Source organism: Ailuropoda melanoleuca, chromosome 7, assembly GCF_002007445.2.
Source record: "Ailuropoda melanoleuca isolate Jingjing chromosome 7, ASM200744v2, whole genome shotgun sequence".
Lineage (NCBI taxonomy): Eukaryota > Metazoa > Chordata > Mammalia > Carnivora > Ursidae > Ailuropoda > Ailuropoda melanoleuca.
The window spans coordinates 5,248,979-5,267,519 of record NC_048224.1 but is presented as its reverse complement, the minus strand read 5'-3'; the positions used below and the strand labels follow the sequence as shown (position 1 = coordinate 5,267,519).

Sequence of the window (18,541 nt, the reverse complement as noted above, 5' to 3'; positions counted from 1 at the left end):
AAGATTTGCAAAAGAACCAACTAGAAATTCTAGAAATGGAATATACTCTAATCAAGATTAAGAACTCAGTAGGATTAATAGCAGTACTGAATTTTTTAAAAAATTCCAGATTTAAGTGCAGAGGGACAAAAAGCTTGAAAAATTGTGGAGAAGGAACATGGAAAATGTAATGAGAAAATATAACACACATTTATTTATTTATTTTTAAAGATTTTATTTATTTATTTTTCAGAGAGAGAGAGAACGCACAAGCAGGGGGAGCAGTAGTCTCCCCACTGAGCAAGGAACCCAATGTGGGACTTGATCCCAGGTCGCTGGGATCAAGACCTGAGCCAAAAGCAGACACTTAACCGACTGAGCCACCCAGGCATCCCATATAACACACATTTAATTGGAGTCAGCAGAAATGGAAGAAAATGTGGAAGAAACACTATATTTTTTTTTAATTCATGACACTTTCTTTTAATTGGTAAAAGATAACATCTGTAGATTCAAGAAGCCAAATGAAGACAGAGGAGGAAATTTATATACAAACACATTATTTGAACCTAAAGAAAACCAAACACAGAAAGAATTTTAGAACAGATTACCTTTAAGTCAGCAACAGTTAACAACCATAGGCTTATAGATGACTTCTAACAGCAGATTTGGAAGCAAGATAGCAGGAGAATAATATTTTATACATAGATTGAAAATAATTTCTGATCACATATTTTAAATACAGAAAAAATATTCAATAATGGATGTGAAAAATAATATTTCTAGATAGACAAATTCTAGTAAGATGCACCATCAGCAAACCTGTCATAAAGTGAATGCTTAGAGCTTTTTTCAGAAAGAAGAAAAATGATCTCTGTTGTCAGTTTGGACATGCAGAAAGGAATGAAGAGCAACAAAAATGAAAAAGTATACTTTCACCAAGATATCTAAATTCTGGGCCATCAAGCACACTTCAACAAATTTAAAATAATAGAAATCATACACTATCTGCTCTCAGACCACAATGGAATTTAACTAGAAATCAATAACAGAAAAATGGGAAGTCCCAAATATGTGGAGATTAAACAATATGCTACTAAGTAACACATTGGCCAGAGAGGCAATCAAAGGAGAAACTTTAAAACATTTTCAACCACATAAAAATTGACAGCACAACTTATCAATATTTGTGGGATGCAGTGAAAGCAGTAGAGGGAAGTTCACAGCATTGAAAACATATATTAGGAAAAAAAAATAAAGATCTAAAATCAATAACCTAAATTTCCACCTTAGGAAAGTACAAAAAGAAAAGCAAACTAAATCCAAAATAAACAGAAGAAAGAACATAACAGCAGAAATCAATGAAATTTAAACAGGAAATCAACACAGAAAAATCCACGAAACTAAAACCCACTTCTTTGAAAAGATCAATAAAATTGACAAGCCTCTAGCCAGACTAACAAAGAAAACAAAGACACAAATCACTACAATCATAAATGAAAGAGAGAGGTCACCTGGGTGGCTCAGTTGGTTGAGCCTCTGATTCTTGATTTTGGCTCCAGTCATGATGCTATGGGTCATGACATTGAGCTCTATGCCGGGATTCCTGGTTAGCAGGGAGTCTGCTTGAGATTCTCTCTCCCTCTCTGTCTGCCCTCCCCCACCTAACTCATGCAAACACACTCTCTCACAAAAAAAAAAAAAATCAACACCAACAAAAATAATCCAATTAAATATAGGCAGAGGACCAAAGGAGCTTGGGAGCAACAAAGTGGGAAAGAATATGCAATGGGAAGAAGACAGTCTCTTTAATAAATGGTGTTGGAAGGGTGCCGGGGTGGCCCAATTGGTTAAACATCCAATTCTTGGTTTTGGATCAGGTCCTGATCTCAGAGTCCTGAGATAGATCCCAGGGTCGGGCTTCATGCTCAGTAGGAGTGTGCTTGAGATTTGCTCTTGCCCTCTCCCTCTGCCCCTCTCCTGCTTGTATGTTCTTTCTCTCAAATAAATAAATAAATGAATATTAAAAAAATAAATTGAATATATGAAAGAGGGGACATTACTACAAATCTCATGGATATTAAAGAGATAATAAAGGAATACTATGGAAGGTATACCCATAAATACTCTATGCCCACAAATTTGATGACCTAAAAGAAATAGACAAATTCCTTGAAAGATACAATCTGCCAAAAGCCCTGCAAGAAATAGACAACAGAAATAGGCATATATCTTAAAGATATTAACTCAATAATTAATAACCTTCCAAAACAGAAAATACCAGGTCCAGATGAGTTCACTAGTAAATTTTACCAAGGATTTAAAGGAAAAAAAGTATACGAATTTTCTACTATTTCTTTCAGAGGATAAAGCAGCGGGAATACTTCCTAACTTGTTCTATGAAGTCACCATTAAAAAAGTACCAAAACCAAAGATATTAAAAGAAAAGAAAAGAACGGATCGATATTATTCCTGAACATAGATGCAAAAATCCTCAAGAAAATATCAGTGAGTTGAATTATACAACATGACCAAATGGGATTATACCAGGCATTTAAGGCTTGTTCAACGTCTGAAAATCCATTAGTGGATTCATCTCATCAACAGGCTAAAAAAGAAAATTCACATAATTATGCCAATAGATGCAGAAAAGGCATTTGACAAAATCCAACACCATTCACAATAAAAACTCTCAGTAAACTAGGAGTAGTAGCAAACGTCCTCAAATTGATCAAGAATATCTAAAAAGCACACAGCTAACAACATAATTAAGCTTTCTCACTAAGATCAGGAACAAAGCAAGGACATCTCCCAACACTGCTGTTTTCAAGCACCCCATTCAAATACTTAGGTACAAATCTAATGAAATGTACACCAAATCTACATGACGAAAACTACATGACGAAACTCTCACAAATGCAATTAAAAAACTAAATAAATGTAGATATATTCCATGTTCATAAATATGAAGACTCAAAACGTCAAGATGCTAGTTCTTCCCAACTGATCTATAGATTGAATGCAGTCTCCATCAAAATCCCAGCAAGTTTTTGTGGATATTGACCAACTCTGAGGCAAAAGATCCAGAATATCTAACACAATATTAGAGAAGATGACTTCTTATAAGACAGACCCTACCCAGTTCTAAGACTTGTCCTAAAGCTATAGTAATCATGACAGCGTGCTATTGGCAAAAAATACACAAATAGATCAATGAAACAGATTAGAGAAATTAAAAATAGACTCCTGTAAGTGATGAATTTATGTAGCACAGAAGTTTTTGGGGGTTGGTGGAAAAAATATCTGCGATACTACGATGGAAGATACTTGTCATTATGCTTTGTCTAAACTCACAGAATGCACAACACCAAGAATGAAACTTAATGTCATAATGTAAATTGTGGTCTTTGGGTGTTTATGGTATGTCAAAGTGGATTAATCAATCTTAAAAAATGCGTCATTCTAGTGGAAATGTTGATAGTGGGGAAGGCATTAAATTACTAAATGTATAGTGTGCAAGGTATATGTGCAAATCTAAATGAACATTGGCTACATAGCTGTAACAGTAATGCATTAAACAGCTTAAAAAGGATTAGAATAAAAAAAATAGGAAAAATAGCATTTAAATTTCAGGGATGCATAAAACCAATAATGTTTATCCTCCATTCTCTTTCCCCAGATCATTTTTCCCCCATTTCTTTTAGCCTCCGATCTCAATTCCTTGAAATTCTTGGCCAAAAACTCTTGGTCACTAGAGCATAAAAACCTATCTCCTTTGCATGGGTCAAAGCAACACTGAGGCACTACTTACACTCCAGAGTTACCAGGTGAGACTTTTCCTATCCTTCCCCTTGCTATTTGCTACACATCTTTGCTGTTTCTCCTGGGAGCCCTTCTTCAATACATTACCAACAAATGATACCTAATCTTAAGATCTGCTTCTGCCAAAGACCGTTTTCAGTTTGGATCTAATAGTTAAACTCTACTATAGTTTCTATCAATGCATGGAAGGGAGTAAAAAATCAAAAAAACATTAACTTTGATCAGTCAAGCTTGCATGGTATAGTCTTTAGCCTATGACCAAATAGTAAAAGAGTGTAGAACTTCCAAACTAAATGGAAATAAAAGAATAATAAATAGTCAAATCAAGAAAATGCTAGAAAGGGGAAGTAAAGAATCACAAAACAGGACAAACAAAAAGCATACAGTAAGATGATAAATTAAAAATTAAATATATCTCTGGTTACATTACTAATCCCACAAATACGTCTAGCAAAAACAAAACAAACAAAAACCAGATACAATGGGCGTTGGATGACAACATCCACATGGCATTTACAGGGCTCACCTTGGATGTGAGAATAGTCATCAACGGGGTCTGGGTGGAGTGCCACAGCCACTGACTGACCGTGGAGAACCCGGTCACTTGGTGTGGCTACATCGCCAGTCTGAACCAGCACTACACGCAGAGCAATGGATGCAGGCTGTTTGACATCTCTGCCCTTTTTGTGGGTTTTGGCTTTGAAGGCACCCCCAGATTCCATCAGACTGGCCTTCAGGGGACATACCAAGCCTGGAGGGCCAATGCCACAGGCTGGGGTGCCAAGTCAGGGCGTGAATTTTCAGAGAAGAATTACACTGACAAAGCCATAGACACAGCTGACCCGAGACAGATGACCTGAGCTGGTTATCAAGGCCCTCCCAGAAGTGGTTCAGACTGTCAGCCAAAACACTGAACTGGCTGTCATGAGGCAAGATCAACCCCTCAAGATTTTAAATCCTGAACAAATTGAGAAATAAGTTGCTGAAATTGAAAAAGAGGAGGAAGAAAACGAAAAGAAACAAAAGAAAACATCATGATAAAGAAATCTTGGTGGTAGTGCTTTTTAAATTCAGCATGGCTGATTCTTAAAATGACAGGTAGGCATTTCCATTCCATTTATCTACTGTTCAAATGTCCGGCAATAAACTTCTGAATTTGTTAAAACAACAACAATAGATACATTGAAAACATGCTGTACTATTCCATTCGTATTCAATTCAAAAAGAGTTGCACCTAAATCATAGTGTTCAGGGGTTTATACTTAGGTAGTAAAAGTATAACAAAGGAAAACAGACAATCACTTCTTGAACTGAGGAAAAAATGTCAGCACAGTGATTACTTTGAGCAGGGAAGGAGGTGTTTGTTATTTGTAAGGGGCATTGTCTATGATGGTGAATTTTTTTTTAAAGATTTTACTTATTTATTTGAGAGACAGAGAGAGCACAGGAGCAGGAAGAGATGCAGAGGGAGAAGCAGGCACCCCACTGAGCAGGGAGCCCGATGCAGGCTGAATCCCAAGACCCCGAGATCATGACCTGAGCCAAAGGCAGCCACTTAACCGACTGAGCCACCCAGGTGCCCCTGTGATGGTGAATTTTATGTGTTAACTTGACTGAGAACTAAGGTGCCCTGTTGTTTGGTCAAAGACTACTCTAAATGTTGCTGTGATGGTATTTTGGATATGTGATTAACATTTACCATCAGTTGACTTTAAGTAAAGCAGATCATTTTCCATAATGTGAGTGGATCTCAACCAATCATTTGAAGGCCTTAAAAACAAAAACTGAGGCTTCCTACAGATTTCTGCTTCAACACTATAATAGAAATCCTACTTGAGTTTTCAGACTTTTGGCCTGAAGACTTGGGACTGAAGACTGCACCATCAACACTTACCAGAATTTTCAACCTATTGGTGAGCCCCACAGTATTCAAATTTGACAACTCCCGCAACTGCATGAGCCAATTCCTAAGATAAATCTCAATTTCAACCTCCTTCTCTGTCTCTCTCTCTGTCTGTGTGAATATATGTATACATATACGTATAAATGCATGGAAGGGAGTACATACACACACACACACACACACACAGGAGAGAAAAAGTGAAAAAGAGAGAGAGAAAGAGAGAGAGGGAGAGAGAGAATACCCTATCTCAGTATATATCCTGTTGGTTTGGTTTCTCTGGAGAATGCTGACTGATAGAGAGGGCTTCTGATTTGCTGGCTATATTTTATTTTTTACTTGTGTGATGGTTTACATGGGTACCTTTTTTTTTTTTTTTGAGTGTGAGAGAGAGTGGACATGTGTGACTGGCAGGGAGACCAAAGAGAAAGAGAGAAAGAAAATCTTAATTAAGCTCCACACCCAGTCTGGAGCCCACTGGAGGGCTCCATCTCACAATCCTGAGATCATGACCTGAGCCAAAATCAAGAGTCAGAGGCTTAACCGACTGAGCCATCCAGGCTCCCCCATGGGTGTTCATTTTCTGATAATTCTAAGTGTTACATTTATGTTTATGCCATTTTCCTTATGTTTTTATATGTCACAATAGAAAATGAAACAAAAATAAGTAATAAGGAAAAAGAAGGGTGAGGGAACCCTTACCAGGGACTATTATATTTAAACTTCTATGACAGAATGTCCAATTTGCATACCACACTTCATCATTTGCCCAAGTTCCACCATTAACCAGCGTCAAAACCCTGTGACAAGAAACTTCAGTCATGCAGTCAAAAATGCCAGTCCTAACATACTGAATTTCTCTTCTCCAATAACGACGTCTTTGTAGCCGTGCTTTTCTTTGCAGCTTTACTCCATCTGAATTGAGTTTGTACTTCCTGAAACCTGAGGTAATTTCCTTTAACTTCCTTTTCGCCAGAGGCACAGACCAGTTTACCTCAGTGAGTAATCCCATGGTTTCCACAGACAGCTCAAGTCACTTAGCCACTGAAGAATCTGATTTAAACAAAACAAAGTGAAAAATCAATCATTAAAATAGCTTTGTCCTGTATGGAAATCTAGAGATTACCAGCAGTTAAACAAACACAACTCATTTCATTTAAAATCATTAACCATGTAAGCTTAGTATGATTATCCTCATTTTATAGTTGAGGAAACTGATGTCTGTAGAGCATATCTAATGGCTCCATATCACTCAACTACCACCATGAAAGAAACAGACTAGGAGTCCAGGGCTTCTTTCAGAATCAGTTTGTTTCTGGTGTATCACTGGTGTTGGCTTCAAATGGGACTACTCTATTTAAATGACTTTCTTGACTCCTAAAGTTCATAAGCAAGCAAAATTCCCCCAATAGAAGGATGTTGTGTGCAATTTACACTTTCAAAGTGTTTCGGGCACCTGGGTGGCTCGGTTGGTTAAGTGCCTGCCTTCAGCTCAGGTCATGATCCCAGGGGTTGTGGGATCAAGCCAGAGCCCCACATCAGGCTCCCTGCTCAGTGGGAAGCCTATTTCTCCCTCTTGCTCTGCCACTCCCCCTGCTTGTGCTCTCTCATTCTCTCTCTGTTATATTAATAAATAAATTTTTAAGTGTTTTAAATTTATATTTTTAGCCAATTGTCAAGGTATAAATATTGATTTTAATATTACCTTGCTTGTATATATATTAATATTGTCCAGATGAAGGCACTGAGGTTCAATGATTACTTGGGACTTAAACTTAGAACACTTGAATTCAAAGCCTCTGCTTTGCCCAATTGTCATATTACCCCTATACAATCATATTGCTAGAAATATCTTTAGAAATTTTGTGAGCCCCTCTGGAAATCATATTATTATGCTTGCATACTTACAGGGGTATTAACTGTATAAGCAGTATGCGTGTGTGTTTATAATTTGTATACTGTCTGCAAAGGTATTGCAATGAAGCCACGAAGTCCTAGAACTTAATGCTATAAATCCAGACGGGGGAGGTAAAGCTAGGCTGATAAATATCTTTAGTTATGATGCAGCACTTTCATTAATTTCAATTTCACTAATTCACACTTCACAATAATTCATTTTGGGCATTTACTAAATTGTTATAAAATGGCCTGAGCTTTTACTTATCTATAATGAAGGGGTTAGAAGGAAAATTAATACTTGCCCAGAGAATATCGAAATGACTGAAAAGGATGTAAGGACCTGTTTTCAGGTGTCCAAACACTCCAGAAATCATTTACATACAAGCAATTGATGAGCTAATTTCAACTCATTCTTATCTAGTCATTGAGGCCATTCAGCCTCAGAACTCTAGTGCTTTGTTAGTCTAATTCCAATTATAGTATATAAGAGGGTATTGAAAATGCATTTTTAAAAAATGCATTTCATTAGAAAGAAAAAATTACAATTTAGATCGTTCACTAAGGGAAATTAATCCAGATTGGGAACCAGATTAATGAGTTTTCTTTATTTATGACTAAAAACTTTATGCTCTCTTATATATTAAAGAAAAGAGAAATCATGATCTAGGTTATAGTTTCTATTCTCAGGATTAATTGCTTTTTTAATTAAGAATTTCTGCATTGGTTATCACTTTAATTATCCAGTGAATATATATTTACATTTCCAAAAGTATATAGGAATTTAACAAATTTCGATTTTAAAACTTGAGAGTGAGTCAAAGGATATATAAAATACAAGTCCAGCCAGGATGTTTGGTTAAGCATTTACTATAATCTAAGGAAAAATGAGAAAATATTGGTACAGATCCAGTCATGGAATTGAAACTATGCCTGGTAAGGCATTGATACAGCAAGTACACACTTGCTCTGGAGTTATTATCAGGCAAAAGGTCAATTAATCAATATACCAAGTATTTACATGTTCATTGAAGACTGCTGGGGGCAAGGTGGAAGATACATAAATCATTCAAAAGTTACTACGGAAAATTATGGTATAGAGGCAAGAAAACCATCTGATTCGAATTGTAACATTAGCACTTAGGAATTATATGTTTTTTGCCAATTAACTTTACGGCACCTCTATTTCCTTCTCTGCAAAAATTCTGAGAATAATGCTTTCATTCCCCTAGTTGTATAAAGCTGCTACCAGGATCAAAAATATCAATCTGTTTTGAAAATGGTAAATCTCTCTCTAAATACAAAGTATCAATTAGTTTTAGTAATAACCCACAACATGACTAATTTCTCCTAGAAAAATTCTGGGAATGGTGCTTTTAAACAAGTTAAGAAGATCACTTCATTTCTGCCACACGAACTGAATGCTCACTATCTTGCACCAGCTGAAAATCTGTCAGATACGAGATGCTGACCAAGAGTGCTAGGAAAATGCACGATGGAGTGACACTGAAAATAGCAGAGCCAGAGGCGACAATATGATTATACTGATTGCCAACCTACAGGACCCTAAAATTGTGTTGCAACACTGGAGAGACAATTGATAATACCTTAGACTCCCAAGAACAAGTGTTTTCCCATTATCAACAATGTAAGTTTGTACATGATGCCGTTCCAAAAGCAACTTTGATTTTATCACTGAGATTATATTCCTCGCAGTTTAAAGTAGATTTATTCAATCCCTTTTGTTCTAGACCAACTTGATAGTCTAAGCTTCAAATAAACATAACATTAGTATTTCCTTTTATGTTTTTTTTTTCAATAGAAGCAAGATAAGTTCCAGGAATGACACTATGATAAATTATAAAAAATTACCAATAGAATAAAGAGTACAGGTGTCACATGGGTTGTAAATTATTCTGATGGCCCAAGGGAACAAGCAGCAAACAATTTGTACAGAATATTTCAGGAAGGCATCACTCTCCAAGCAGAGCTAAAGTTCCCATGGAAAGTTACTCATGTAAGTGGGCTTATGTCATGAAAATTTTTCATCTGAGAACTGCAGCTGGCCATACAAACTCAAGGTGTAAATTAGATAAGGTTCCACTGAATCAGTATCTATCTAATAACATAGAGCTCTACTAGTGAACTAGTTCTTATCTTTTGGAAACTTCACTGAATTTGGGGTTGAAAAAATTTAGCCCAGTGGAAAATTGAGCCTCCATAAGACTTGAGTTGGAGGGTAAAGATTCTAATTTCAATTTGATAAGTAAGGAGATATTTAATCTTAAGCAAATAAAATGAATTCCCTAAGATTACTTTCCTTATCTATGAATGAGAAAACTGATAGTAGAAAAAGTATTATTGAATGGCTTTGTTAAAATAATCAGATGAAGCCATATATCCCAAATAGTCAGAAACTACTAAGTGCTAAGCTATAGTCACTAAATCAGAGTTCTAAATATTGCATTTTGTTATTTGTACAGGTGACTTTTTTTCTATTTAATTTTTCACAATTACTGCGCTTTTATATTGATTATGTTTCTCCTTGTTTTAATGGCCCATCCCCAGAAAGAACATGGACATAGAGAGTTTCCTAAACCCTTTTATCTTCTTTTGCCCTTGCCTTCCTTCTGTCAGTTTTTCAGCTCTCATCTCTGCCTTCCACAGTAAAACATGCTGGACAAGCCTCTTCCTGGATCAGCACTAGTGTTCTAACTGAAGGAGCTGTCATTTTCTTTGTCTACTACTTGCTAAACTTCAGTGATTTAAGAAAATGCTTCCTGGCTCAACTCCCCTGAGTTCAGCAAGTATGTTTCCACTGCCCTTGTTATTTCTGCTCCTAATTGCTAATAGGAAAAATAAAATAAAATCTAAGCAGTAGAAACTACAGAAGATGCTGCTTTACTAAGGAGGCTTCCTATAGCCTGCAAAAAAAAATTGAATTTCTTTTGTTCTCTTCACTATACGAGATAGATTTAAGGAATTACTTTAAACAGTGGAAACGAATATGCTGAGATGAGTATTGTTTGGGAGTGTTTTCCTATTATTCAAAAAGCCCTTTCTTCTCTAGCTGTCTAGGTTCAAATTCTGACTCAAACACACACTATGATTTTGTGCATATTATATGAGTTCTGAGCCTCTTGGTTTCTCCTGTAAAATGGGGAAAAATATCATATACATTATGGGATATGAGTTAATGGTTGTAATGATTTTAAAATAATGCTGAACATGGTAAAACTGTTACACATTAGCCATTATCATTGTTATTCAATCCTCTTCAATAGATCATGTTACTTAAAAGGAATTCCATCATCCCTTGGGGGTTATACTTGCCAGTTAATGCTCCTATCTACTACATATACTCTGTTTTAATGCATAATGAATGAAGTGTCTATGTACACATACACAACTAAGTTCACATATAATTAATCATTAAAATTCCTGTAAATATTTTGGTCAGTTATATTAGCTTTTTCAATGTAATTGGTAATTGGTTGGACAAAAGAGAGATAAGGAAGCAAGCTAAGGAGTATTGGGCAACATACTCTGTGAACAGACATTCCTAATACCGCTACGATCTTTCTTTTTCAACAACCGTAAGAACAATGTTTTTTCTCCACTATATTCTTAGTTACCACATGTTACTGAAGTCTTCCTGCACATGGGCTGTAACATATCCTTGTAAAGGTTAGAAAGGAGGGAGGTGGGCAGAGACTAAACCAGGAAGTCTATTTTTAAAAATTATGTTTAAAACCCTACACCTGCTTAGTTCATTTATTTAGAAAATAATAACCCCATATTCTTGGCCAGTAACTGTCACAATTTCCTTTTGAGATTTCCATTATTTTGATATCCTGAGACACATTGCAAATGCTATAACTAAAGCTATGTGAGCTATTTAATTAAATAAAATTTTATGACTATAATTTATTACCAAAATTTAGGGTTAAGCATAATGACACTGATGTTATTTCTGTGACTCCCTTCCTAACAATTTGAAAAGAAGTGTAAAGAGCTCCAACTCAAAAGTCAGAGGAATCTGTTGAATTTCATCACTACCACTTACTTATCTGTGAGACTAGAGGAAAATTACTTAGCTTCTCTGAGCTTCTATTTCCTTTTTTGTAAAATGAAGATTACAATGCTTCTTACTTTAGAAAGCTGTTATTATAGGAAATAAAAGACATATGTACCATTCAGCTCTACTCTGCAAGGAAAATAATTGACCAAAGGTCCCCAGCTGCTGCCCCTCTAAATGCACAAGGTGTTTGTATGAGGCCATGCTTCCTGATGGTTGCTCCATACAATGTTTAGGAACAAGCACAAGGGAGCGCCTGGGTGGCTCAGTCAGTTAAGTGTCTGCCTTCCACTCAGGTCATGATCCCAGGGTCCTGGGCCCACATCAGGCTCCCTGCTGAGTGGGGAGCCTGCTTCTCCCTCTCCCTCTGCAGCTCCCCTGCTTATGCTCTATTTCTCTCTCTCTCTCTCTCTGTCAAATAAATAAATAAAATCTTAAAAAAGAAACAGGGATAGGAATACAGTCTTATGGATACAGATGGTAGCTACACTTGTGAGCATAGCACAATGTATAACTTTTTGAATCACTACACTGTACACCTGAAACTAATGTAACAGTGTGTGTCAACTATGCTCAAGTAAAAATAAATAAATACAAAAAGAAAAAAAAAGAACTGTGTGTGTTCAAGACAAAAGCTCACTCCTGAGAGAAACAAGACTTCTTCACTGAAGACTTTGGCAAGAAGATTCCAATAGGCCTGGCCAAACCTTTCTTAGACCTGGGTTGCAGTGTAAGACCCTTCACACCAAGTTTCCTCCTTTCCTCTCTCCTTCATACTGTCTGATCTATACTGCAATCAAGAAAACAAAACAAAACAAAACAAAAACTCATGTGCTTCTCACACTCTTTATCCATCTCATGCATCTCCCACACTAAATCTCTTACCTTTAATCATATCTTGACATCTGCGAATCCAACCTAGGAAATTATATAACATAATACATGGCACATAGTATCCAGCACAAAATGTGTATATTCTTGCACATAGAATCTGAAAATAGATTTCTTTTTTTTAATTTTACATCATAGCAAAATCATCAGTATATTTTATTTCTATATAGATTTTTCCCAATACCTTCTGTAGCCACATTTATGCATATTTTAATAATTCTGACAATATTTTTACCTAAAATAGTGCATTAAAAATTAGAATTTAGCCTTATTTTGTCTAGGTTATTTTAAAGGTATGGAGATCACACAAAAGAGACATTTGAACAAAAAGGAAACAGTCATTTAAAGGAATTGGAGTTAAACATAAATGGCAAGGGAAAAACTGAATTGATTACAGTTTTCTTCCTTATGGCCAATATTTCCCATGGAGCAATGATGGGTGTGCATGTCAGGGGAAGGGGATGACGTCAGAATATGCTAAAGAGGAAGAGTAGAAAATAGTAGAAAAGAATCAGGAAGAAGAGCATAAGCACTCACAAAAAATGAAGGAGACTTAATTTCTCTAAAAGATGAAGAAGAAATTTCTTATTTCACATAATTTCTTTTCTCTTCCCTATACCTGCACAATGGAAAACTGAAGTTTTGCCATTCTTGCTCTGTAATTCCTGGATTATCACCTTTGATTCTAGAGTTACATGTGTTACAAAACAAACAAACAAACAAAAAAGAGGCATGCTTAAAAAAATGCATGCTTATATACTATTATTTTAATTCTGCAAACTTGATTGGGAACTTAAGGGCTAAAAAATTGTCCAGAGGATTCATAACTAAAAACAATATATTTCTTGCTTTTCAAGGCTCTACAATGAAGTGCAAGCATTAAAAAAAGTATAATATACTGTGAAAAATGCTTTATTAGAGGACTGTACAAGGTGATCTGGAATGATCAGAGGGAAAGATTTGTTCTGCCTTTAAGAATAGAAATACTCTAGGGTGCTTGGGTAGCTCAGTCACTTAAGTGTCTGCCTATGGCTTAGGTCACGATCTCAGGGTCCTGGGATTGAGCTCTGCAATGGATTCCCTACTTAGCAGGGAGTCTGCTTCTCCCTCTCCCTCTCTCCCTCCCCACGAGCACAAGCACGAACGTTTGTGCTATCTCTCTCGGGTAAAAAAAAAAAAGAGTGGAAATAGTCTATAAAAAGGTGAAACTGCACAGAGTTTTGAGGAATAGATCTTCTCCAGTGAGATGAGGTCAAGAAACATCTTCTGAGGCAGAGGGATAACAACATCAATAAATTCACAGAAGCATGGGGAGCCATGAAACACCCTAACAATGACAAATAACTCCTTGTGATTGGAGCTGGGGTGACATAGATGGGAGAGAGTATGGCAAGAAATGAGGCAGGATTGGTGGAAAGAGGTCAAATTATGAGCAGCTGTGTGCTATGCTTTTATTATGGGGAAGAGACCGTTACTATCAAACTGTTAAGGAGACTTGTTGAAGCCTCTTTGTTTATTTAAAACTTCATATCTCATTCTTATTTCCCAATTGTTTTCCCAGAGCAAACCTCCTTTCTAATCACCGTTTTGGACTATGTAGGAAGAGATTTCACGTATATAATTTAGCAAAACAAAAATATTAAAACCATTTAGTTTCTCACTTGTTCTGCATGTCAGCATTCTGCAACTGATTTGGTTTGTATAGCATGCCTTTCCTTCATTTCAAGTGTTGATAAAATTTATTCTTTGAAAAGCACAAAGACATGCCTCAGGTCAAAGTTAAAAATTTTATCTGAGGGTTTTGAGATCTATGAATAAGAAACTGCAAAATAGTGGCTTTTCCCATTGGTCTGTATAAATGCAAAAAAAAAAAAAATCACGAAGTTAGCTACCCTTTTGTCACAGTGCAATATTATCAAAGTATTCCTTAGAAGAACCCCTAAATTGATGCGGATACTTCAGGAACTGAACAGAACTAAAGTTTCAGTTCTATATTCTGTTCATCAGGTAAGCAGAGAGAGTGCAGTCTTCCAGCCCCTGTCTACATAGGAAAAAGAGAGAGAGAAAAACTCACATTCCTATTGCCAAATCTTATTGCATAACCTCTCAGACTATCACTTTCAGATCAATGATAATTGCAAAGTTAGGGCCAATTGTATTTGCAAAATTTACAACCCCAATATAATGTTAATAGGGCAATGGTTTAATCAGCCAGCCATGTAAATTTATTTTTAATCATTACTACAACTTCCACAAATTTGAACAAGTTTCTTTTCAAGCCAGGTTGTTTTGTGTGAAAATTCTTTTTCATCATTTGAGCCACAGCTTTCTTTTATTCAGTACCTGAGCCAGACCCCTATTACTGAAAAAAAAAAAAAAGGCCTTTAGAACTTTAAACTGGGCAGTTGTAGCCTGAAACATTAAGCATAGAAGAAGTCATCAATCTAGAAAGGGAGCATAGGGCTCATCTGCAGCTATCCATGTGGAATTGTTTTATAATGATTCAGGAAACTCAATCCTTTTAAAGTAAATCATTAGGAACTTTGATGCTTCAAAAGTCTAGATTATGGATTTTTCCATTAGTAATTTGATAACTTCTAAAGGTATAAAACATATTAGGGAAGAAAAATTTTTGAAAAATTTTATCTTTTCAAATTATTTTGAAGTTTTTTTTTTTTTTCAGATAGTATTTTTTGTAAAGATATAGAATGATTCAATTCTAAATGGACTCCAGGGAATTTTTTTCAAACATTGTGTCATTTCAGGGGGAAGGGGGCTGATATAGGTAATGATTCAAAGAGCTAGGTATTGTAACTATGTGTAACATAAAGATAATATATTTAAAGTATGCAAATACTTCATCAATCTATTCCTGAGGCTCTAGAATAAACCTATTTAATATTATATGGTTGCATTATAAATAGCTTATAATCATTTGAAAAATATAGTGATTATCAATGGTATTACCCTTTCTTTAATGCCCTGGACTCTAGGACACATTTTGCAGTGTATTTTCTCGTCCCTCCCTAAGTGTGTACCTGCGATGTAAGACTAAGGTGACAATAGTAAAATTTCCATGACATAAAGATTTCCATATAAAAATTTAAATACTTTAAATTGTCAAAAACTGCAACTACAGGCAAGACATGCTTGAATTAACATACTATTATAGAGGAGATTATATTAAATTTTATTTAATGGAAAACTCATGTACACATATGTTTATCCTCATCCTAGATATGTTATATGCTCTTTGATTAATTTTCCATTCATATTATCAGTCTTAGAGAGGAGGTTTATAGGACCTGTGAACAAGACATGAAATTTTAAGGACACATCATATTTAGACAGTGTCATATGCATTTTGTTGTTGTTGTGCATTTTGTTCCTCTCCTTGACATCTCTGTTTTGATCAACATCAATTTCTGCAAATAAGTTAGCTGTGATTTTGAAAGAGATTGCATTGAATCTATACATTGATTTGGGGAATATTGTCATCTTAACAATATTAATTTTTCCAATCCATGAACATGGTATATCATTCCATTTACTTAGGCCTTTAATATCTTTAAATAATGTTTAGTAGTTTTCAGTGTACAAGTCTTGCACTTTTTTTGCTAGATGTATTTCTAAGTAGATTTTAAAATGATATTTTAAATGGAATTGTTTTTAGATTGTATATAAATACAACTGCTATTTTGTATATTGATCTTGCATTGTGCAAACTTTCTTTACATTTAAGGGAAGTTTGCTGGATATAGAATTCTTGGTTGATAGTCTTAATTTTTCAGCACTTTGAATATGCAATCCTACTGCCTTTTGACCTCCCTCATTCTGATGAGAAGTTAACTGTTGATTGTGTTGAGATTCCGCTTCCTGTTTTCTCTTGCTGCATTCAAGATTCTCAGTTTGTCTTTTATGCTTAACAGTTTGTCTGATGACATGCTATGGCTGTATCTCTGAGTTTAGTGTACCTGATTTTCAGATATGTAAATTAATGTTTTTTTTCCTTCAAATTTGATGCTTAACCATTATTTCTTCAAGTATTCCTTTGTATCTTTTTTCAATCTTATTTCTGGTAGGTACACTTGATAGTAACTCACATATCTCTGAGTTTGTGTTCATTTTTCTTAATTCCCATTTCTTTTCTTCAGAAAGGGCACTTTATTTATTTATTTATTTATTTATTTATTTATAACTTTTATTTTGTTATATTAGTCACCATACAGTACATCCCCAGTTTTTGATGCAATGTTCCATGATTCATTATTTGCATATAACACCCAGTGCACCATGCAATATGTGCCCTCCTTAATGCCCATCACTGGCCTATCGCAATCCCACCCCCCTCTGAAGCCCTCAGTTTATTTCCCAGAGTCCACAGTCTCTCATGTTTCATTCCCAGAAAGGGCACTTTTAATTGATCTATGTTCAAGTATGTTAATTTTTTCCTCTACCAATTAAAATGAGTCTCTGAATCTCTCCCTGAATTTTTCATTTCAGTAATTATAGTTTTCAATTACAGAATTTCTATTTGGTTCTTTTAAAAAAATCTTCTTTAACTTTATTGATGTGTTTTATTTTGTAAGACTTCCATTTAAATCTTTAGAAATGATTCCATTTGTTGAACATATTTTTAAAGACTGATGCAAAATCTTTGCCTTCTAAATCCAATATATAAGTTCCCTCAGGAACAATTTTTATTGCGTGTTTATTTTCATTTGTTTGTTTCCTCCGCACATATAGGACAATATTTTCTTTTTTCTTTGCATATTTCACATTTTTAAAATTATACACACAGTCAATTTAAAATATTGAAATGTGGCAAATCTGGAGATCAGACATTCACTTTCTAGGTTTTGTTGTTGTTGCTTTTTATTGTTGCAGCTTGTTGTGGTTCTTTTTCTCTGTTTAGTGACTTTCTTGATCTAATTCCCTAAAATATATTGTCTTTGTTGTATGTGGCTAGTAAAGCTTCTGACTGATAACTTTAGTGGTCAGATAATGTATGGATAGGAATTTTCTTAAATGCAATGAATCAATAAGCTTTCCATGCTGTACTGAAGGTCTTTGTTTGTGTATTTGGGGACATCTTTAATGTTCCTTCAATCTACAGCTCTGCCCTAGCTTTCACTTTCTCATTACACAATGTCTCAAGGTCAGACAGAGTTAAGAGATTAAGGTCTTTTCACACCTTCCCTGGGCATTCACAAAGCTCTATACATGTGTATGCCCTTTTAGATTCCCAGGAATACTCCTTTGAAAATTGAAGAATTTCAAAGCCCCCTACTGACATCCTTTTGCACCATACTTTCTTTTCATGCTTTTATTCTCCCCACTGGGTAAATTGCTACCTGAGACAATTGTGATGTTAGAAAATTGCTACTAGTTTTTTGACAAACACCCTGAAAATAGGTCTTTTCCTACTGAAGGAGTTTTGGTTAAGGTAAAATATATACAAGCCCTGTGAATCAGGCTTGTCCAGAGAGCTACTGGGGTTAAAAGACTGCTGATTTTTAAATCTATTGCAGGACTGGGAAGAGACTTATGAAGATAGGACAAGGTAAAATGTCACAAAGTTTACTATTCCTACTGAGATTCAGCTGTTTCATTGAATAAACACTCCTCCATTGTTGCAACCATTTAATAATTTCCAGAATTTGAAAAGATTGTCTCTGACAATTTTTGCCAGTGTTATTATTCTTATGTGAGTATCAGATTTTTAGAGGTTTTTCTCTCCACCATACTGGAAGTGCTTCCCTCCTTCACTATGATTTTTAAAAAAAGACTAAATGAAAACCTAGACATTTTTATAGCTTTCCACTTTATGTTAGTCAAATGAATTTGTAAGGAAAAGAAAGAAATCTAATTGATTTTGATTATAGTACTAACTATATTGTTATTTTCTAAAGATACATTACTACTCAAAATAGAACTGTGGAATCCCAGATTGTTCTGAACTTTGTATAAACACT

The 18,541-nt window shown here is 35.2% G+C and overlaps 1 pseudogene; it reads left to right on the top strand.

Annotated features, from left to right (window-relative positions):
- LOC100469892 overlaps positions 1–4,839 on the top strand; it is a 158,945-nt pseudogene extending 154,106 nt beyond the window's left edge.
- The last annotated feature ends 13,702 nt before the right edge of the window (positions 4,840–18,541 follow it).